We start from the raw sequence: 14184 nt of genomic DNA, 5'->3' as shown, positions 1-14184 counted from the left end.
AATATTCCAACTCTTCTATGGTTCTACTAGGAGGATCAGTTAAGTGCTCTGACATGCACGCTCACATTTTCAGATGTGATTTGGGAGAAACATGGGAGGAATAATAATAATAATGAAAAACTCTAATGGAGCTAAGCAAATTTAATTGCAAAGCTGAGGACACAATGTAAAAAGGTACTGGTAAGGGGACATTAGCTGTCCTAGCAGCAATTCCAGCCTATTGATTTTTTTGTGAAGGATCCATTTGGTTTTGAGCTCTCTCCCAGAGGATGCTGTTTCATTCTGCAGTAAGCATGCAGCAGGAGCATGTGTTATGTTTCACAGATAATGCAAATCAAAACAATTTGTTCACCCTCCTGCTTTGACTGGAAGGCATTGCTTTTCGTAGGACAACAAAAAAGGACTGATATACAAACTTTCTAAGATGATAACAATAATCACAAAAATAGTAAAAATACATAATCTCTGAAGAATACAAGGACCATTTTCTCTTAGCTTCTCCAGGTTTTTTATAAGATCAAAACCAGCTGATTTAGAATCACAGAATCAGAATAATAGAATCAACTAGTTTGGAAAGTACCTTTAAGATGACTGTGTCCCCAGGACCACCACTAAACCATATCACTGAGGGCCTACCTGACTACCCTCCCAGTGAAGAAATTTTTCCTAATATCCAGTCTAAATCTCCCCTGGCGCAGCTTGAGGCTATTCCCTCCTGTCCTACTGCTTGTTACTTGGCAGAAGAGACCAACCCCATGTCACTACAACCTTCTAGAGAGCTATAAAGTCCCCCCTGAGTTTCACTTCTCCAGACTAAACAACCCCAGTTCCCTCAGCTGCTCCTCATAAGACTTGTTCTCCAGACCCTTCACCAGCTTTGTTGCCCTTTTCTGCACTTGCTCCAGCACCTCAATGTCTTTCTTGTAGTGAGGGACTCAGAACTGAACACAGGATTTGAGATGCAGCCTCACCAGTGCCCAGTACAGGGGGATGATCACATCCCTGGCCCTGTTGGACACACTAGTGCTGATACAGGCCAGAATGCCATTGGACTTCTTGGCTGCCTGAGCACAAGCTGGGTCATGTTCAGCGGCCACCAATTAGTACTCCCAGGTCCTTGTCTGCTGAGCAGCTTTCCAGCCACTCTGCCCAAAGGCTGTACCATTGCATGGGGTTGTTGTGCCCCAAGTGCAGGACGCAGCACTTTGCCTTATTGAACCTCATACCACTGGCCACAGCCAATTGGTCCAGCCTGTCCAGATCCCCCTGCAGAGGCTTCTTATCCTTCAACAGACCTGTAGCTTCATCCTGGCTAGGTGACCTGTAACAGGCTCTTACCAGGATATCAGCTTGGTTGGCCTTCCCTCTGATCTTCACTCACAAACTTTCATCCTTCTCACTCACAACATTGAGTTGGAGGCAGTTGATGCCTGACATACAACACAACCCCACCACCTCTTTTTCCTTGCATATCCCTTCTGAAGAGTCTGTAGCCACCCATTGCAGCACTCCAATCATGCAAATCATTCCACCACATTTCTGTGATGGCAAGTATGTTATGATTTCCCTGCTGCACAGTGACTTCCAGCTCCTCCCATTTGTTGCCCATGCTGTGGGCACTGGCATAAACGCACTGAAGTTGCCTTGTGGATCTGGACTCCAACAGCGGTATGCTACCCTGTGGCTCATTTCTATCAAGATTTATTGTAAACAACATGGGTTTAACTTGGGTTTCGTCAAACAGCTAGAGTAAGGAAATGAAAACTATCCAGACTAGACTTTCAGCCTATTCCTAAAAACGCCATTGACACTGTTAAAGCTAAATAGAAGTACCTTCATAACAGTCACACTTCTCATTTCTCTTATGCATATTCTTACAAATATTAGTTATAAGTAACACAGTGAATGAACACTAGGTAAGAAGAAAACACCTTACATTTGTCATAATTTTTTAAACAATCTGACTAAACCATATTATTAGTTTGGGGATCAGCTTACCAAAAGCCAGCCTGGGAAATCCTTCTAAACATTAAACTGAGACCATGATCTCAGAATCTGGAAGATCCTGAGACTGGGTCAGAATTAGTGTTTGACACATTTCATTTAAATTCTAACTAAATACAAGCATAACCAAATAGACTAAGGATTGCTGTAGAATTTTAATAGGCTAAATATTTTTCAAGCCATGAAAATCAAGAGGAACAGGTTATTTCAGTTTTATACTAATGACTTGGAAAATTTCACATAGTTGAAGCTGGGGAAAAAAATAATAAAGAAAGAAAGTTGGAAAAAATTAAAAAAAGAAGTTGTAAACACCATTTAATACAAATAAATATTCTGGGACTACCAGAGGTCAGAAGCAGAGTCAGAAAACAAAAATAAACTCTTATTTAGAAGCATGCAAACGGAGAAAAAGACACAAGCCATAAGCTCTATTTGATGTCATACATGGACTCAGAAACGAACTTGTGCCAAGAGCCTGGGCTGAGCAAAGAAAAAAAACATGAAACCAACATGTGATGTGACATGGTGGCATGTGATGCATGGTGACTTATGCCTGCACACAGTAAAGCTCCCCGAGGATGCAGGAGATGCTCTTCCCTATTCCAAGGGAGTACCACACCACCAGAAATTCAGAGCTCAATAGTACCAATTTTTTCTGTATAAACTCATGTGTATGCAAAAAAGGGGTGGAAGGCCTGAATATGACTGATATATCCAGGCTCTTTGCTAACCATGAGCATAAGATGAACACATAAGACCTTGTGTTGATCATGCCTGCCTAGAAGATAGGCAGCTCAGAGCTAATATGAACATGTAGTACAATGTTCATTTTGAAATAAGAATGTCATTTCCAGTAGGGTGCCAAAGTTTCACCTCCTCTGTAAAATAGCAATTTTTTTCTGTTTGGTTTAGGTATTCGTATCTAAACAGTATTCCAAATTCCTGTTCACTTCTAGAGAAAGCAAAATTTTCAGCAGCCTATTTCCATCACAAGCAGCTTCTTCAGCATGCAACAAAAGTCAGACTACCTGTCCTCTTCCAAGGATTTTTTTTTGTTTCAAGCTTATTGGACGGATCTTGGTGTGAGATAAATTTTCATGGCCCAAAGGCATTTGTCTTTCCCCCCACCCCAAGATAATATTCTCTTTTCAAATTGCTTGTAAGCCTGCAAACATTGAAAGCCAGGGCTAAGAGACGCCATTAATTCTGTCACTCACTGTGCTGTCAAGCATTGATGAGAAAATTAAAGAAAATTAAAGACTGACCTCCATGTGTAAGAATTTTTGGGGTAGAGATTGATTAGATATTGTATGACTCATGTCTTAGGACATAACTATTGCTCTGCAAAACAGAGTGGACACAATAAGCTGCATATTGGAAACAGCCCGAGAGCTGTGTTGTCCCCAAATCAGAGGTGCTAGAAATCTGACAGTGCAAACAACCTTGTGCCTATGCCTTGGCTCACATCCAGCCTGTTCAATAGTCTTTGCTAACAATTTGGGATACACATACTTCTTTATTAGAGGGTCTTGCAAGAGCTTGTATTTATGCTTCTTTATATGACTGATGGTTGGACAGCAACAATGCTAGAATCAAGAACATGCAATGAGACAACACAGTGCCTGATTCCTGCAATCCAAGGAAAGCTTTCATTACAGAGTATTTTTTACCACACATCATCTAAGAAATACATCAGGACCTAAATATTGATTAAAAGGAAGCATGTTTATAGCTGCCACCATCAGAAGTTATTATTCACACACTAAAAAAGGCTTCTGCAGCTTAAGAAAAGAAGGGGACCTAGAAAACAAGTGTTGTCTGCCATAAAACATCAATTTGTACCTTTAAAATATTTTCCCCCCAAAAAAAGTATTAGAATGGAAGAAAACTAACAAACCCCTGTTGTCAAGGGCCACAGAAAAATTGGATGTTATTTGATTCTCCTTAAAATGGTCTGACAAGAAGATACACAAATTCCACATATCTAAACATTACTTTTAGCTTCCAGTGCTGCAGATGAGTTGCAAAATCTGAGCCTCTGTATTTACAGGCTCAGACCTTCTTTAATTAAGCATGGACTGGTTATCAAACTGACAACCGAGGAAAACAGAACTACATTTTTCTTGGTGTTTCAAGAGACAGAAAATGTGTTAATTTTGGGGCTTTTTTGGTTTTTTGGGGGTTTGTTTATTTGGGGTTTTTTTTGGCATGGCATGTATGTTCAAAATCAGTTCAGCATGGAGAGAAATCTGTGGTATGAAAAACAGAGAGGTGGTTGTAACAACCCAGGCACTGAGTTTGAGGAGGTGTTCAGTTCAGTAGCACAAAGCTCAGCACCAGGCAGTGCCTTATTTTATGTACCATTTAGCCAAGAATTTTCTAGTAAGATTTATCTTATCAAGTCTAAAGTGACAGGAACCCTGCAACTAGTAACAGATGTGTGTGTGAATATGCATGTGTAAGGGAAAACCAGAAATACCCTGTGACATATCTGTCATCTGTGTTATTATGAAGACATGCATGGACTTTACCGAGTGCTCAGAGCAAAACAGAAGGTTGTAAATTTAATAAAGGTGTATGCATAAAAAATAAAAATCAGATTCATACAGTGTCATGACTGCCTTTGGAAAGGTAGTCTATAGCATGTTGATTAAAGCTAGACACAATGTGCTGAGCAAAGAACAATGCTAGGCTGCAAGCACACCAGCTTCTCCAGCATGGAGGAAGGACCTTCTGTGATGATCTGTGCCTGAAACCGCAGAGTCAGAATAAGACTAAGAACTGTTAAAAGGAAGTGTAGACATCCCAAGATGTCTCTAGTTACTATGCAGTTCATGAAGTCGAGGAGGGATAAGAATAGCTACAACTCTTCTCCCATCCACAAAACCAGTTGCAAGTGATTGGTGTGGTCTGAAGCCAATTTTCCTGTTTCAGTCTTCCTGGTTTGGAATCTGGGATTCAGGTTCTCCATTTTTAATCATACAATTTCTCAAACTAGAGAGGACCTCAGGTAATTCCGTCAGGCAGAGAAAAAGCAAGCAGCCAAATAAAAGAGCAAAGCAGACAAATGGCTTTGTTCATCAATCTCAGTTTGGCAATGAAGCCCACCCTGCTGGCACAGTGTCCCAGACTACAAGCAGGAGCAGCACAGCGTGCCTCTGTAGTGTCTTTCAGACGTTAGTATTGTGGCATTTTACAAACGCTCATTGTGCTTGTCTTTGAGGTGTGAAAACCTGAGGCTGTGAGAAGGCATCAGGGCAAGCAGTGGTGGAGCCTGGCCTGGAGCTGCAGCTGTGAGGCCAGCACTCTCCCCGAGGACATGATGCTGCATCCAAACCTGCAGGCAATGCAACAGCAGGCACAAGCATCTTCACTGGGAACATGGAAAACCCATAAACACTATCACAACCCAGCAATGGGAAAGTTCACCCTGGAAAAGCGCAACCTAATGTGTTCCTAAATCACAAGCTGAGCACAAAGAGGAACCTAGGAAACTTGGGAGCTCAAAGATGGACTTAGCTGACAGTGTAAAACATATTAAAAGATACATTCTCAGTGTTAGGGCAGCCAAGCTGGCTACTGCCAACAGACCTGCCTAAGCAGGGTACTGGGGCAGGTGACACTCCACCCATAACACAGCCCTGGTGATGTTTAAACTACCAGATTCAGCTCCTTTCACTACCACAGTGACATTGTAAAAAGCTGGGAAAATCTGTGGGAGCTTTGAAAAGAACATAAAAAAACTCTGAGGGGATTAGATAGCCTGAATTTTTAGGGAAGATTAAAAGCTAAAAACAGACATAATTTCTTGACTAAGCAATATGCAAAGAAGTGTGAGAGCACTCTGCAAATATCTAAAGGAGATGGACACCCACGACAAAGAGAACAGGCCTCTTTATCATAAATTAGGAAGGAATATAATTGGAGGCAATGGTATGGCACTTGAAAAAAGGAAAATTAAAACTGATTAACAAATAAAAAATGCCTTTCCAACAGTGGTTTATTAGTCTATGGTTTCATCTCCCATGAAGTATTCTCCTATGCTTGTTATATGTAAAAATTATACTAGATGAATGACCAGTGGATTTAAATACAGAAAATTCTTGTCCTTAATGAAAAATGGGCTGAATGATCTCACATCTTTAAATCATCAGATTCTAGTTCTGGCTGCATTATACATTACTAAACAAATGAAAGAAAGAAGAGGAAAAAAAAAAAGCCTACAATCCTCCTAAATTTAGACTCAGAAATCTTAAAACAAGCACTACAATTTGATCCAGGGTTGCAAGTATTTTCCAGCAGCTACAGCTGTTGCAACAAACAAGGCAAAGATTTATTCTGTAAGCAATTAAACACAATGCATTGTTTTCCCTGGCTTGCCAAGAATGACAAAAACACACTGAACAGTTTGAAACAGACCCTGCAACCCAAACTTGGGCTAGAACAGTACAAGAGTAGTATTTTGCTGGCAGGCTTTCTAAGATAATGTTGACACATGGTCGAAGACATAGTATTGCTGGAATACAAAACATGAAGTTGAGCCTAGAAGCCCACCTCTGCACCAGACTGTGAAGACATGCAGTTCTTGTTTTGATTTAAAAAACAACTTGCAACCAAAACCTGCAGTGACGAGTTTTCACAAGTTCTTCAGTGCAGGTTGGAGATCTAGCATGTTTCAATTCACCAGTCACTTCCTCTGGAAGTCTGTCAGAAGAAAATCCTGAATCAGACTGACTTTCTGCTTTTCTGGAGCACAGCTGGCATACATTAAAGTTAAGCTGCTCCTTCAGCTTTTGTGTAAAATCTAGAGCAAAGACAGGAAAAGGCCCTGGGAGGAACAGGCTATTTCCTCGTCCCTTGTGGCCACAGTGGCAGGGGGGGACCAGCCTTGCCACACTAAAGCACTAGGAGTTAATTAATACCTCTTTGCAGCACTGTAATACAATCTTGTAGTATACTCTGTATTTTTATTTAACAGATTGCTTGACCCTAACTGAAGTGTGAAGAACAAGGAGAAAATTAGCTTTCATATAGAATTTTTTTTAATGTATCCACCTATGTTAGTTCTAAAAACTAGTTTAGTTTATGGACTGGGAAGCAGCGTGGGAAGCAAGCAGACTGGGAAGCAAACTGAAGGGACAGACAACTCATCACGAGCCTTCACACATCCCCACACTTAGCCAAGATCATGGCCAGTTGCTACAAGACTGGTGTTCCCTTCATTCATTTCATTAAAAACCCCAAAGTTACTATTCTGCTAGTATTACACACTTCCCAAGAATTGCAACATTCCTGTGGCCTTTATCGTTATTCTTACACACTATGTAGTTGCTTGATCTCATTACTAATATGGTTGCATGCTGCTTGGAATTTACATCTTCCAATTTGCTTCTGCTGTATTTTGCAAGAAACCATGTTGATGTTGAATAAGGCTTTTGAGCTTCTTCAAACTATGATTTCTTTTTGGCTAACATGGGTACTGTGTATGATGGTCTTTTTCTGTTTTTGCCTTTGTATCTTTAACTTACTTTGGAAAAGTAGGAACTTCCTCTGGGTCACTGACTTCCCCAGGAGATTTTAAAACAGGTAAATATTGCCAGCAGAAACTGCAATCCTTCAAAATTTAAAGCTGTCCTAAATGAACAATGACTCTAAGTCGTGCTACAATCAAGTATTTGGGACAGGATATTGGATTTGAAAATAACACTTGTGTTCATATAATCCTTTGAAGATGTAATGCTACATTTTCATGTCCTTGGCCACTACCATGAGTTAGGTGAATTTTCAAACAGTGCATAACACACCACTGGATTAAAGATGCAGCATTTTCAACAGGAATTGGACATCAACAGGATTGCTATTACGTTAAGACAGATTGATGACAATGTCCTGCAAAGGAGCCACACTTTAACTGAGCTGTCAACAAGTCAGGGATGGAGGAGAGCAAATGTCCACTTCTCCACCATGCTGTTCAAATAACAAAACTGCCAGGCACACATGCTTGCAGCTGGGAAAACACAGACACTAAGGTCTATTTTCCTTTCTGATTAAAACAACTGTTTTATCAGTTGAAGTCTGACAGCTTCTAGGAGCTTCTGTGTGCTTCCTGGGTCCTGCTGCTTCTGTTTCTGGTATCTTCCTTGCCAGAAGGTTTGTATTTCCTTGCCATAACTCAATTTCTCACCATGTTCCCAGATGACTTTTTTCACCTTTAACACATCCTAAATCCAGGCCTATTACTCCTCAAGTTCAGTCAGAGGTTTTGTCCAAAGAGGCTGATGTAGTTGGTCCTACTTTTGTCCTGCTTTTTACCCCTACGCGATTGCACAACCTGCTCTCTCTCCTCTCTTAGACCCAGTGTTTCCTATTTCAGGTCCACTGCCTGTTTAAAATCTCCAATTCATTTGCCTCATTTCCTTCCTAACCATGATGTCCAATTCCTCTGGTTTATACAGACCCCTCATTCCCTTCACTCCCTTGTTAAAAAATGTTTCCTTAATTGCCATTCACCTTTCTTCCGTCCAACTGAAACTGCTTGCATGTTACTTTAGTGAACAAATGACACATGGACATCTTCCTGGTGAAGAGGGAAGGCTTAGTCCTCATGTTTCATAATGTGTTTGCTAAGTTTGATATTTTCAGTGACGCCATCTCTGTCCTTTTTCTATTTTTCCTTTCAGCTATCAAGAATCTTTCCTTGTCTGGGGCTTCTTCTGTCTCTCTGACCATTACGTTCTGGCACTTCCACTGCGTTCTCTCCATCTGTGGACTTTCCTCTTCCACTGTGTGTGCTTGTCTTGCCCACAATTACCTTTATTTCTGAACTTGGACTATTCTTAATTGTCCTCCCTTGTCTTTGCTGCTGATGTTTTGTTGCTGTTGCTGAGTGATCCGGTATCAGCCCTTCTCTCTAGTACTTGTATCATGCTCTGACGCCAAGCTGTAGTTGATTCCTCTTCTCCCTGAAACCTACTTTTGTTCACCACTTCATCGAATTCTGCTGAAGGATGGGTTAGGTCTTGTGAGATGAATTAAGCAGCAGACTGAGGCTTGTTGGATTCTCAGAAACCTTCACTAAATGGAAAGCATTCCTCCTTCCCATATGAAATTACTCTGAGATGCTCCAGAGTAAAAAAAAAAAGAAAACAACCAAAAAACAAACAAAACCAAACCAAACCCCGTGCATAGATAATCTCTTAAATTATCTGCTTATGTAAAGTTGGGAAAGAATGTTAAAGATTTATCTAATTAAGAAAGATTTAATTACTTCTATCCTAAAAGATGAGCCTCTGCCTGATAATTTTATGAGGACGGTATGCCCTGAGCAAAACCACAGAAAATAGAAGTTTCATCATATAGATTGTTATGAGTTTTGCACATGGTTTGTATTTATAAAAAATCTTTTCTGTCTATCATAGACAGGAAATCAAAATTGAAATCAGAGAAAGAACAGCAGACAAACAACTGATAAAGCGTCCATGTGTATGCTCTTGCTTCTTCACAGATCTATTCCATGTTCAACCACTTTATTAACCAACACATTTCCCATCCGTCTGCCATTCCTGTCCCTTCTCCCCGCCCCTGTCATTCCTCTCCTTTTCTACCCCCAGCAATTTACTGGTATTCCTTCTGTGGATTATCTAAAAGCAGGGAAGGTATTCATGCACCATTATCATGACTGTTGTCACATAAGATATATTATATGGGTTTTCAGGCAGAATATTTTGTCTTGGAGACAGAAATGAAATGTCTATTTCATGAAAGAAGTGACAAGCTACAACAGAAGCACAGCAGCAATGACTCATGCAGTTTTCAGGCTGGATTCAGTTTTGTAGCCGGTGACAAAGAATTAATCATTCTTTACGGTCTTTATGAATCTGAATTCACACTGGTGGCTAAATCTTTTTGTGATCATGTTAACTCTTACAAGGGAGTTTATTGATTTATTTAAAATCCCTGCAGCCTGATCCTGCGCTACTTGTACAAACAAATCTGGTAAAATACAGGAAGCCAGTTGCTTAATTCAGTGACTATGTGAGTACAAGCATCAGGGTGAGGTTCTTATTCTGCCCATTTTAATTTTCTTAGTATGCTTTGAATTTTTGGTATTTTCTTATGAGCTTAGCAGGAAAGTGTCAAAGATCGTAAGTTTGGTATTTGAACTAACTTTGACTGGTCAATATTTTTTGCATGGGAAAGTAATAAAATTTTATTAGACTGACTGTGGTGTCTTACCCCACTTTTTGACCAATGCTCTTTTTTTTAAATCATATGAGTGATGACCTATAGCCTGGGAAAGTAGCAGAAAACTACTTTTTGTAAAATTCCACATGATGGATCAAAACCCAAAGTTCCTTCATCAAAAAATGTCATTTCAAACAAGCAAAAATTGCTCATTATCTAACACACTGATACACATTTTGACACATAAGTTTATTCTGAGACAAAGGCTCTTATGTTCTCCTGTTTAGCACGAGATATCCACCACTGTTTGGACAATGGGTTTGCAATTCCAAATATGTAAAGCTTGCTCTTAATGCCATGTGATGATTCCTAGTTATGAATTATAAAGAAAAGAAAGGTAAAAGCACAAATATATACATATGTATACGTAAAAAGATGTAAATATATATTTTAACCTTATATCTTTGTATATATGCATGTTTGTACATATACACGTTCCTAGCTTTTTCATAGCCCTTGTTTCCAATAATGATTTTAGTCAGAGTTCCAAAATACGGGTTTTGTTTAGGATTAATGAAACAATTACTAAGGCAATAACAATTCACTGTTATAAATGTATAACAAATATGTGCCTTTTACAATAAACTTAACGTTTTTAATTAGCAAATGGAATCCAACATTTTCTAGTTGTCTCATTAAAATGAAATTAGACGCAGGGTTGGGAATTTTAATTCAAAACATTCACCTTTATTGTTGGAACATGCTCCTGGGTGAGTTCTTAGGTTATTTTAGTAAATGTCTATGCTAATGTACTAGTAAAACATGGGTGTAGTCTTGTTAACATTCCCTTCCAGAATTAGGACATAGGAAGAATTTCAGTTCAAAAGGAAAGAGGGGATTGTATAAAATGCCTTCAGTCAATCAAAGATCTTTTCCATGTGTAACAGCGTAACTTAATTTACATTCCTGCAACTCAAAATAATTGATGCAGTATTTTTAGTAATTACTGAATACTTACTTGCTACACGCAAGATCCCTCCATTGAGGTAACTGCACTGCAAGCAGCAGTGGAATGAAATTTTACATTTGTGGTAATGCGGAGTTTTCACATCACCTACTTCAAGGTGTGTAACCCAGGGGCCTTTCTCATGACAGAGTTACCTCCCCTCCAGCAACTGTGTAAGTAACACAAGATTACTTACCTTCCTCTGAATCATGTATTTCTACAGTGTTTACTGTGAAACACTATGTCCTTAGAGGAAGAAATTATATAATGCATAAGAAAAAAAAGTCTGGAATACCTCAGTGCTTTCTATACTGAAAATTGATGTTTCTAAGCCAACTTAAAAAAAAAAAAAAAAAAAAGAAAATGTTTGAGAAATAAGCATTTTAAGTGGCAATGGCAGGGAAGAATTTCAAACAAATTTGCACCTAAGTGAGGCTTATGCCTAATTGCTGTCCAAGGCTTGCTCAAGACCACTTTTGCTCTAGGTCTGTGAAGCTTGAAGGAAAAGACAATTTTTAAAGAGGTTCAAGGGAGACATTTCTCTGTGTGGATACCCAGACTAAGCCAACAAACTGCACAGCTACAAGTGAGCATTCGAATGTGAAGTGTCTGTAGACACTAGCCACCTGCTGTGCATACTTACTAACTGCACTGTCGCAAATAGCCCAGAGCAGGTGTGACTTTTTCCGGGCATGTTAGGACACTTTTGACTCTTAATTCAACTTGGGATAAGCAGTGGAGCACAGTCAACTCACTACTAAGCTCTGGAGTCAGGTCCATTTTGGAGCTCCCACCCTACACAGGATTCCTATGGGTTCGAGGGGGAAGAACGGATCAGGGACAGGCAACAGGCAGCAGCACAGTGGATCAGCCCCTTCCCTCCAAAATCACCCTCACTGCTCCCCCTCTAGCCTTCCTAGTCCCTCAGCCCCACAGAGGAGAGCGCAGAGGCAGAGGTGCTAGTAGACAGAGTATGCAGGGAGAGAAGGAGGAGAAGGTGGAGGGAGTCAGCCCTGGCAAGAGAAAGTTGCTAAGCACTGCATTTAGATGGTCAGACTTTATTTCACAGATCTGCTCCCTTGCCTGTTGTCCCTTATCTTATACTGGGACAGTTAATTACTCCCATGCATCTGTGTGGCTTTCAACCTTGTCCTGTTAAAGATCATCCTTGTATTTTTCCCAGTCTAATTTTCCAGAATCACTTGAATTCTAATCCCACCATCCTGAGTGACTGAGCCTTTTCATCTTACATGGGTTGCTTAGTTTGCATGCTTTGTTTTATAATGGCAAACGTGATTTCCATAGACACAAATCTAATTTATGTCTTCCCTAGAAAAATAATCCCTTTTTGTTTCTCTAAATTGCACTGAAATAGAAGTTAATACAAAAACACAAGTAGATAATGAAGTATGTTTCTGCTAAGCTCTGCAGTGCCTCATTTGTGCCTCATGCAGAGTGCTGAACTAAGTAAAAACTTGATCTGCATCAAATGAAGTGAACTTAACTGACTTCCTTGAAGATTCATAAATGAGAAGGCCAGAGAGCAAGGCTGCAAGGCTGTTTGGCTGCACGTGTAATGAGAAGAAATTCACCCAGCCATTCTGGCACCATGCTCAGAAGACGCAGCTGATCAATAAACTCAAGTGAACTCTCCAAATCGCTTGCTTCAATTTTCCTTGGAAAAATTATTAGTCAGAGTCTGGTATACAAATAAACAATTGCCATGGAGAGGCAAACTCCATATATAAGAGAAAACATAGGAGTTAAAGATTTGCACATATCTTGTGCAGCATTTTCCAAGAAAGCCCCTAGAAGTAGCCTTGTTTTGAAGGAATTTACAAAGGAAAAGAAAAAAAAAAAAAAAAGCAATGTAAAGGTCCTTCTTTTCATCTTATACAAAATACCATGTTTTTGCCTGCTTCATTAATGCTACCTGGTTTGCCACCTAGAAAATGCACACTGAGTTCAACCTTCAGGGGTCAGCAGTGCTCAGCGTATCTATGAACTGAACTCTAAGTGGCTGTGGGGACTATCAAATAAGGGCTGACTCTGATGAATATTAATCCTGCAGTTTTAAGTAGAACGGTTTGGAATCTGAAGACTAGCTAAGTACATATCATCTCCCATCTTGCAAATGCCACTACAGCTCTTTTCTCAGAAATAAAATAGTATTTCATTCAAAGAGTGCACTTGGAGATTATTCTTCTGAATAGATTTGCTAGACTGTAAAATTCTCTGTTTACTCATAGTTTTGAAATTAGATAAATACAGTAGCCTTTTCTGAGCTTTCTAGTGCAGAAAGTCCTGTGTCTTATGAGTGACAAAATTAATTTTTGGAAAGCTTAATACTACCAGACTAGCTGTACATGGTCTGGAATAAAGCTTGCTAAATGCAGTCGAGTTTATGTGGCTGCACTGAAATATGAGCAGTGTAAAAAGACGCTGCTTCACTGTCTCATTTTTCTGCCCAGTGGTCTTCCACAGACGGTTCAGCCTGAATTTTAGTTTTAGTAGATTACCTTCAGATCAGTGTAAATTAGAGCTCAAGATTTACTCACAGTGCAATGCCTTACTCTGCTAGAAGCCTAACAATTTAAATGCAAGGGAGCACAACCTTTATAGCTTTAGAGTTGTCTTGACAATGTGCTGTTTATGGAGTCTTTTTAGCATACATAGGCACGCATGCATGCAAAGCCGAGAGGCTGAAATGAAATGACTCAAACAGTGAATCTCTCCTGTTACAGCACTAACATTATTGCTATTCCAGGCTTTCTTAGTCTTGTTAAATAACAGTGGATTGAATAAAAAGGGAATAAGAAGTGTGATGGATATGAAAATATAAGGATGACAGTACAATAAATTAATGCTTACCATTTCCTGAGTGTTTGCAAAATCTGCCTCTTTCGAGCTACACTGCACCAAAAGCATTATAATATCAATCAGGACAATACAAAGGAATACGTATTTTTATCAAAACCTACTTAAAGCAA

The 14184-nt window shown here is 39.6% G+C and overlaps 1 protein-coding gene across 1 annotated transcript in view; it reads right to left on the bottom strand.

Moving 5' to 3' along the window:
- Nucleotides 1-14184, bottom strand: part of PDGFD (platelet derived growth factor D) — a gene marked incomplete at its 5' end in the record, with an annotated part of 55061 nt that overhangs the window by 36002 nt on the left and 4875 nt on the right. The gene's annotated exons all lie outside the window — the stretch shown is intronic.

Source organism: Nestor notabilis, unplaced genomic scaffold (assembly GCF_000696875.1).
Source record: "Nestor notabilis isolate BGI_N333 unplaced genomic scaffold, ASM69687v1 scaffold8477, whole genome shotgun sequence".
In the NCBI taxonomy this organism is placed as follows: domain Eukaryota; kingdom Metazoa; phylum Chordata; class Aves; order Psittaciformes; family Psittacidae; genus Nestor; species Nestor notabilis.
Note: the sequence above shows the minus strand (reverse complement) of the source record. Positions and strands in the feature narration are given on the sequence as shown.